The following is an 8,539-nucleotide window of genomic DNA, read 5'->3' as shown; positions in this document are numbered from 1 at the left end:
ACATTATCCTGCTGGAAGCAGGCATCAGAAGATGGGTACACTGTGGTCATAAATGCATGGACACGATCAGGAAAAATACTTATAGAGTGTATGTTCATTTGCTTTAAGGTTTGACGTGTTTGGCATTCAGAGATGCTTTACTGCAAACGTTGGTTGTAACATGTGGTTATTTGAATTATAGCTGCCTTTGTATCAGCTCTATCTATCGCTCTATTCCCATCAGTCTGGCCATTTTCACCCAGAGTACTGCCACTCACTGGATATTTTCTCATTTTCAGGCCATTCTCTGTAAACCCTAGAGATGGTTGTGTGGGAAAATCTAAGTAGATCAGAAGTTTCTGAATTACTCAGACCAGCCAGTCTGACACCAACAACCACACCGAATTCAAAAGTTGCAGTTGTTCCCCATCTCCATTCTCCATTTGAACTTCAGCAGGTCATCTTGCCCATGTCTATGTGCACAAATGTAATGAGTTACATGAAAAAGGTGTACCCAAAAAGTGGCTGGTGAGTATATAATCTACAAAAACAGAGAGAAAAGTTGGATTTCTGCAGTGAGAAGTCACTGTAGAAAGGAAGCTGGTGTATGCAAGATATTGCAGACATTGGTCATGGTCATGTGTGTACTCCCTGTATGTTTCTAATGTTCTTGTCTTGACGATGAACGTCTCAGAGCTCCTAGTTTGTCTACCTAGGGTTGCTTGGTTTCTATTGCTAAGCAGCCTATCTTTGTCATTGAGTTGCTGGAATATATGTTATTTACATTAATCCCAACCTCAGGGTTTGAGGACGCTCTAGAGCTCTAGTACTAATATCTTTCTGCCTTTTAATTGAAATGTCCGCTTATAGCATCAGGTCAACAGAAACAGCTGTTCTGTATTGTTCTTTAGGCACAATGTGCAGATACATGGTTGAAAAAAAAAGGCAAGTTGACATTTCTGAAAATCTCCAGTGCTTTTGGTAAGTAGCAGCACAACTGAAATCTTACCAGTTTTAAATATCTCTAATTAATCTGCAAGAGGAATGCCGTGAATAAAAGGTAGATACAGTGGGGTGTTTTCAGGCTCCCAATCAAACGGCATTCTTTTGGTTTTTCTTCACTAGTTCCCCCCTCTGCTTCATCTGTTCTTTTCTTGTTTTAAGCAATTATTCGCCTTTGCTGCTGTTATGACACACTTAAATGAATAAAACTTTGGTAAACAACAGCAGACTACATTTGGGTGCACGTTTTCACGCCGTCTTGCAACTTTTCCAGTGTTATGATGAGTGTTAACAGTGTGTTAACTTGTGGAAGGCTGCGGTAGCGCTGTAATTACATGTCTTTGTTTGTACTGTAAGCCTTATAGAATAGGGAGTTTACTTACATCTGTGATGCACACTGTTCAGTTTTGCTTGCGCGCGCGCGTGCGTGTGTGTGTGTGTTTGAGACGAGGACAGCAGTTAGCTGAGGTGCAACACCTTTTCTCTCATTAGGCTTACTAAACAGGATAATGATTCCCCCGAGAGTCTCCATCGCTCTGCATGCCCTGTCACTCCCCGCACCACCATCACCATGGTGATCAAAGCCAGATGTGCGCACTGCTGTTGCCTCCAACAAAGCACAACTGTACTCTGTGTTTTTACAGTTGTCACTCTGCTCAGTGCCGTAGCCCTTGGGGATTCTGCTGTGCTGCAGCAACGTTAGATAAACCTATAAGCTAACCACAGTTTTTCTCCTGGACTTCCACACTCCCACTTTATAGCCGAAAAAAAACCAGAAACAAAATCAGCCACGTTTGACAAATGGAAGTAATTTACCGTTCCCTGTCAGTTGACACTGCTTTATTTTTTAGAGCATTTGACACCAAAACCAAAGGGAGCCGCTGCTTCCAGTTGCAAAGGACTTTCGAAACACAACTTGTTTTTCTTCCCTCATCTTTAATCCCTTTGTTGTCTCAACATGTGACTGCCGTTAATTCTGCTTGTTCTCACTAACATTACAGTCTTTATCCACCCCTGCGAGCCAAACTTATTAAACTATCAAGAAATGACCCATAAAGATCTGTCACTGTTGACAAAAACAACGCCGAACCAAACCTTACTAATTTGTTTTGACTACAGATGAATGAGCATGCAGAACGTTCAGACCGCAGGATGCCATTCAGCTGTTTAGAAGAGGGAATAAATCAGTGCATTGGGACAGATAGCGAGGTATTGAATAACTGGTGGGATATTTTTGCATGACTGCCAAATATATGCTATTTGTTTGAAAAGTGGCGAGGAATGAATTTGCCATCTTTCATCATTTTTAACAACAACAACAACAAAAAAAACACCCCATCAACAAACATCTCTGCGAGACGGAACCACAAAGACAAAGAACTGAAAGAGGGCAGAAAAAAATTTACAACGGTGATCAAAGAATGGCAGACAAGAAACAAAACACAAAACACACCTGCAGAGACAGATGGAGGTAGCCCCAGAAAAGAAAAGAGAGGGCAACGCGGCGCCGCAAGAAGCGCCGGTAGACAGAAATGAAGGAGGAATAATAAGCAAGGCGGGAAAACAATTTGTTGCCGATTTAAGCTTTTTAACGACAAGCACTGCGTCGCACGGACACAAACCTGTCGTCAAAGGCAGGCCTGGTTTGATCAATAAACTGGAAAGAACAGCGAGATCCTCGACTTGTCCCCGGTTGACACCATTAGCGTGTTGGTTTACCACCATAACGGTCTCCTCCTGGATCTGTGCCAAGCGACAAGGTGACTTGGCTTGAGCTGTCCCATGATTAATCAGGTTCTGCCACAAAGTCATGCGCTCTGATGCGGCAGCGCAGATCACAAGAGGAAAAAGAAAAGAGGAAGCAAATGCTAAAGACACAAAAATCCATCTCTCAGCACATCAATTTATTTAAAGTTTTGGGTACAGCTGAAGGATCTTTCCTTTAAAAGAGACTGAGGACACTATCGAGAAGAAAGATTCAAACAATGGGCTGGGATTACAGTCCAGCACGTAACTGCTTTAAAACATCCAATTCAATTTCAGCCCTCTGTCACATGTCTGAACAGAGACAATACAATTTAATGTTGATCAATAGCACAGCACACAGGCCTGGCAACAGCTCACATTTCAGCTGTGTAACTGCACCTGAAAGCATGTTCAGATGTATCACGGTATAACCTGGTTCTCCTTGCTGTCCCTCGCTCTGACTTTAAAACCCAGAGGTGATCGTGGCGCTTAAATCATGAAACAGCCTTCTTCAGCCTATCAGGTTGGCTAATTCTGTTGAAAACACATTTTTATAGGTTAGCCTTAAACTTTTCCCCTTTCGGGCCATCGTTTTACAACTAATTGCTTGTGTGGAAGCAATGTGTTGGAATAAACCATATGGTTTGGGTACTTTTCCACTTGTACATTTTCTACTCAACTCCACTCAACTCTGTTTTCAAGGTTTTCCATTAGATGGTACCAGGTACTTTTTCTTTTATCTGCTTGGCCGGAGTTTAGATCGAGCTCAGTCCATCTGAAAATGTAAAGTCAACAGACTGCCACCGATTGTCCGGTCATCAGAGCGACTCCTTCACAACAATCCAAACCACCAATCTTGAAACCTGGAAATGAGGGAAATGGCTCCACGAAACCCAACACCGTGGACCCCGAGTCTGACAAAAAGCCAAAGAGCGAGCAGCATTTACACCGTCGTCACGATTGTCCGTCGAGTTGAGAAGGCAGTAGCGGAAAAGAGGCTTATGTCTCTGTTTATGTATCTGTACGTTGAATAATGTGCACTTTAAGGTGCATCTTTTACTCAAACCATGAGGCACTATGTAGCTCTGTGTTTTGAAAAGTGCTATACAAATAAAGTTATTATTATCATGATTATTATTATTATAAGCACACTGTGGCTGAACACTTTCTGTGCAGACCTCGAAAAAAGGGCCAAAACATGTTGGCTAGCTGCATCTGCTAATTATATGTCAAAAAGGTGAAAGAACATCACAGTTTCTCGAGGGTAGCGACAGTTCACGGCGTGCACAATCCGAGCAAAGATGACATTTCAACCAAAACACATTTGGCAAAGCAAACTAATAGCACTTTAACATATTTTCTCGTAGGCTGTGATGGATGGCTACCTCCTTTGTAACCTATTTTTGCAAAGGAGGTTAGGCAGCACGGCGTCACCAGCAGATTGCAACATGACTCTTCCCACTAACCTGAAAATAGAAAGCAATTCTTGCATTTGGACATTCCACCTTAGATGTGCAAAGGCAGTCATAAATACAGCAGAGTTCTCGGCTTTTAACTCTTAAAGAAAAGAAACGGTGACAAATCCGTTGATCCACTTTGTACAGCCCCCACTCCCCCCCCAAATGAAAAGAAATCCTCAGACACATTTTTAACTTCATCTCCGATCAAAGAGGCCCAGATTGCAATCTGCTACACAATATGTTTTGCTCCACTTTATTACCCCCATAGATAAACCTCATGGATGGAACACAGGCCTATGAGTAATGAAGGCCCCCTCCACATAACAAGATCCTACCCTCCGTATGCTCTCCGTCTTCTCTCTGTCTGCAGCGGCCATGAGTTTAGCTGGTCATTTTCCTGCTTTTCTTTCAAAGGAACAGACCTGCACAGATGTTGTAACAACACATAATCAGGTTTTAGCTCTTGAAAGCAAGAGTAAGTAATTAGAAACACATTTCCTAACTGATAAACACACAGAGTGTGCGTATCACTGGGTACATTGAGTAATATAGCAGTGCAGCAAACAGACATGTTAAATGGACATAGTAACTGAGTGCGAAATGCATGAACTGTCTTTTGTTGGCATCTAGTATTATTGTTCCTGCGCATAATTCTTTTCAGATCAAGTTCTGGCACATTTTTAAGCTCTCTTGCATGCACAGCATGTTTAATATCCACAGATTTCTAATCATGCTAATTTCAGGGGACTGCAAGTCATTGAGGTCTACTTTGTTTTCTTGTTCTGCTGTAAAACCCAGTCTGTTTTCAGGTTCAGTTACTCGACTTAGTCCGTGACATTTGCATCCTCAATTTGTTATTTAGTCCAGTTTCCTCTTCCACTAGCTGCTGCACAGCTCGAAAGCAGGATGTTTCCACCCCCATGATTAAGAGTCAAGGTGTCCTTTCAGCAAATGCTGCTCTTGTGTTTTTTTCTTCCTAACATACCTTTGCTGATTGTGGACAAATGGCTCAATTTCAGCTTCATCTGTCCACGGCACAGCTTTCCAAAACGACTCTGCTTTCCCAGATGTTGCCCTGCACACTTTAGTTTTTGACTTTTGGCTTGATGCCACAGGCAAGGTTTCCTTCTGATGACTGTCCCAATGTACACCATACATCAATTCTGCACAGCTGAATGTTGCAGGAAGCCCCTCCCATGCCAGTTCAACCTTCCTGCAGTTCCCATATGCAGTCATATGGGAGGTTTACTTTGCCTCTCAGCCCACCAGACATGCTGTTTTATCTCAAAGTTTTCTTTCAGATCTTCTTTCGACTTCCACAGTTTTCCTTTCCACAATTTCATAATTGCATTTTGAACAGAGGAGATTCAAAGCTGGAAACACTTTGATATCCTCATACATTATAGCTTCATCCCCAAAAACAGAACACTGTTTAAAATGGTCACAAAAACAGAATGCAAATCTCCAAAACCTCATATAACCCTACACCCCACATGTACAGTTGACTGAAAGAAAATATATTAATTGTTGAAAATGCAGAAGACAAAACACTCTTGTCTTCTTTTGAAACCACACTCCTTGAGAGGAGCCTTAACTTCTGAAGATTTGAAAGCAGAATGACTTCTTTCAGTACATAGCCTGCTGTTGGTATTGTCTTGCAAGAATATGAAAAACCTTCCATTTTGCATCAGCTTTGATGCAAAAATCTTTTCCAGCGACCAGGTCACTCCCAAAGAAACACTTGGATGGTAACTTATTCAGAGGTTAGGCCAGTCTAAATCCGATCTTCCTCCAGGCTAAGACGAGAGGAGCCTTCTCCACTCAGTCCATCTTAAATGAGCTCAGGTTTAGAGAAGGAAGCAGTGTTTATGGATCTTTATTTTGTGGTTTTCAACAAGTATTTTGAGATTCAGTCTTAATTTCCTTCTTCTTTCATGCACAGATTTTCTCTCTTTTTGAATTCTCTTAATCCTGATGATCTTATTATGATCTGTAGGTAGTTGAAAAGTAGTGATGGGGAATGTTGTTGATGTATTCACCTGCACAGCAGAAGTCTGCAGGTCAAATAAAAATATTGACCCGTGGTGCATTATACACACCAGCCCTGATTTGTAGGCAATAGTTAACTTCAGGACTTGATGTTGGATCCAGTTCTTAAGAGCCAGGGACTACTGAGTGTTGCCAAAGGCTTCGGGAGTCTAATCACTTCTTATTTAGGCTGACCTACCTTACAATTTAATTAAGGCCTGATAAGTTAATTAACTTCTGAGTATTTCAGATTTGCGTTTGTGGATTAATATATCAATTGAAGCTGAATTTATTAAGAATGAAACAAAAATACACATCGGTTACATCTATTTTAAGAAGCAGAATCACTTGTAAATCAGATTCATGTTTGTAGCACATTAATTATCTATACTAAAATCATGGCGCATCGTCTGGAAATATAGAGAACACCCACACACATCCCCGAGATCAAAATAAAAAGCGAGAACCTTAACAAAAAGTATGTAACACCAAGATAGATGCAGTCCTCAGTGGAATTGGAAAGAAAAAGGGGTAAAAATACAAACGAGTTTTCTACTGAAGCATGCATTTTACAATAACCTGACACTGAGGTAGCAGGCTATTGCTCTTACATTCTTGCAGAGAACTACAAAAAAAGACCTTGGTTTGATTTTAAACCACTCAGTGAAAAGCATTCTACAGCCAGCTAAAGCTAAATCAAGGCCACTGGTGGAGCTTGGCAAGCACCTGCTTTGCTTTCCCAAATGGCTGATTGCATCACTGGGGAGATGTTTGTCTCTGGCTCTTCTCCAGATGGGGACAGTTGTGCTGCTCACGGTGCTGAAGGTATTCACCAGCTGGCAGGCTACAGCAAACAGACCTTGTCAGATGGTGGGTTAACTGGTCAGCAGAGCTCTCTTTCCCTTCATTTCTCAGTTCTGTCTCTGCTCAGTTTATTGTGGGACTTTTGATTTAATTTGTGGTGTATTTATGTAGAACCTATTTTTGTTTTAGGGTGTTATTATGTAGCCAAATGCCCAGAATGCACGGACTTACATTGTTTTCTGTGTGACTTTATGAGTCTCTCAGTCTTGTTAAGGAATTTTGGTCCCCTCTTCTTTACAAAGATGCTTCAGGTTTACATGCATTTGTTTATGCACAGCTCTCTTAAGGTGCCGCTGCAGAATTTCAGTCAGGTTGACGTCTGGACTTTGAGCCATTTCGACACTTTTCATTTTTCAGCCATTCTGCTGTGCTTGAGATCGTTGTCCTATTGCATGTCCCAATTTCAGACAAGCAAATGGCCTCGCATTGACTCCAGAATACTTTGATGTGCAGAGATCAGGGTGGACATGGTGGAGCTACAGGTGACTGTTCCAGAAATCTTGTGGTTTGTTCAGATGAAACTTTGCAAACCTAACCCCAAAAACATGATTTTCCCCAACGCTATGTCCAGATGAACAGAATCAACTTTTTGGGATTTCCTTACCTGGATGATCGAGCATGCATCAAGACATTTGCGAACCTGAGCTGTGCTGCATGTTTTTTTTTCCTAAAGAAAAAGAGGCTTTCTCCTGGCAACCCTTCCAAACAAACCACACGTTCAGTCTTTTTCTAATCGTACTGTTATATACTTTAGCAAGCAAACAGGGGACTGCAGAGTCTGAGATATAGCGCTTATTTTTTTCCCCTCCCACTGAACATTGTAGTCTGACCTTGGTTTGAATGTGCTGGGACGGCCACTCTTGAAACGACTGGCAACTGTCTTCAGCGTTTTCCACTTGTGAATAAACTGTTCTCGTTATAGAATGACTTTTGTTGGCAGTGTCCTTAAAATCCTTGCTAGACTGAAGAGCAGCAACTATTGTTTCTCTAAGAAAACCTCTGATGGCTTTGCTGTTTCACATTTTGTTAACACACCTGAATACTCCAGACGAGCAAACTGCTAAATTTCTGCTTTTATAGAGGTGCTCACACTTGACGATCAGTTACTGTATCCGAGTGCATTTGATTTTTAGCACCTGGGTGCTACTTATCCTGTTGATATGGAAGCAGAAAGGATGTGCTTAGTTCTTTTTACAAACTGCTTCTGAATGTTGTTTTTGTTAAATAAATCTGTCACATGTTGTTTTTCATCTAAAAACGTATTTATCTAATTTAAGACTTGCTAAAGACCTTTTTTTTAAAAAAATACCTTAAGAATAAAAGAGGGTGTACTTTTTTTTTCATGCAACTATCCATTCGTCCATTCACTTCTACAAGGAGACTGCTTACTGTAGCCTCATCAATTTGTACTATGTCAGACCAAGGCAATACATTTTAGAAAAAAACCTAACATTAATGGA

This window comes from Oreochromis aureus, linkage group 1 (assembly GCF_013358895.1).
Source record: "Oreochromis aureus strain Israel breed Guangdong linkage group 1, ZZ_aureus, whole genome shotgun sequence".
NCBI classification, from domain to species: domain Eukaryota; kingdom Metazoa; phylum Chordata; class Actinopteri; order Cichliformes; family Cichlidae; genus Oreochromis; species Oreochromis aureus.
Note: the sequence above shows the minus strand (reverse complement) of the source record.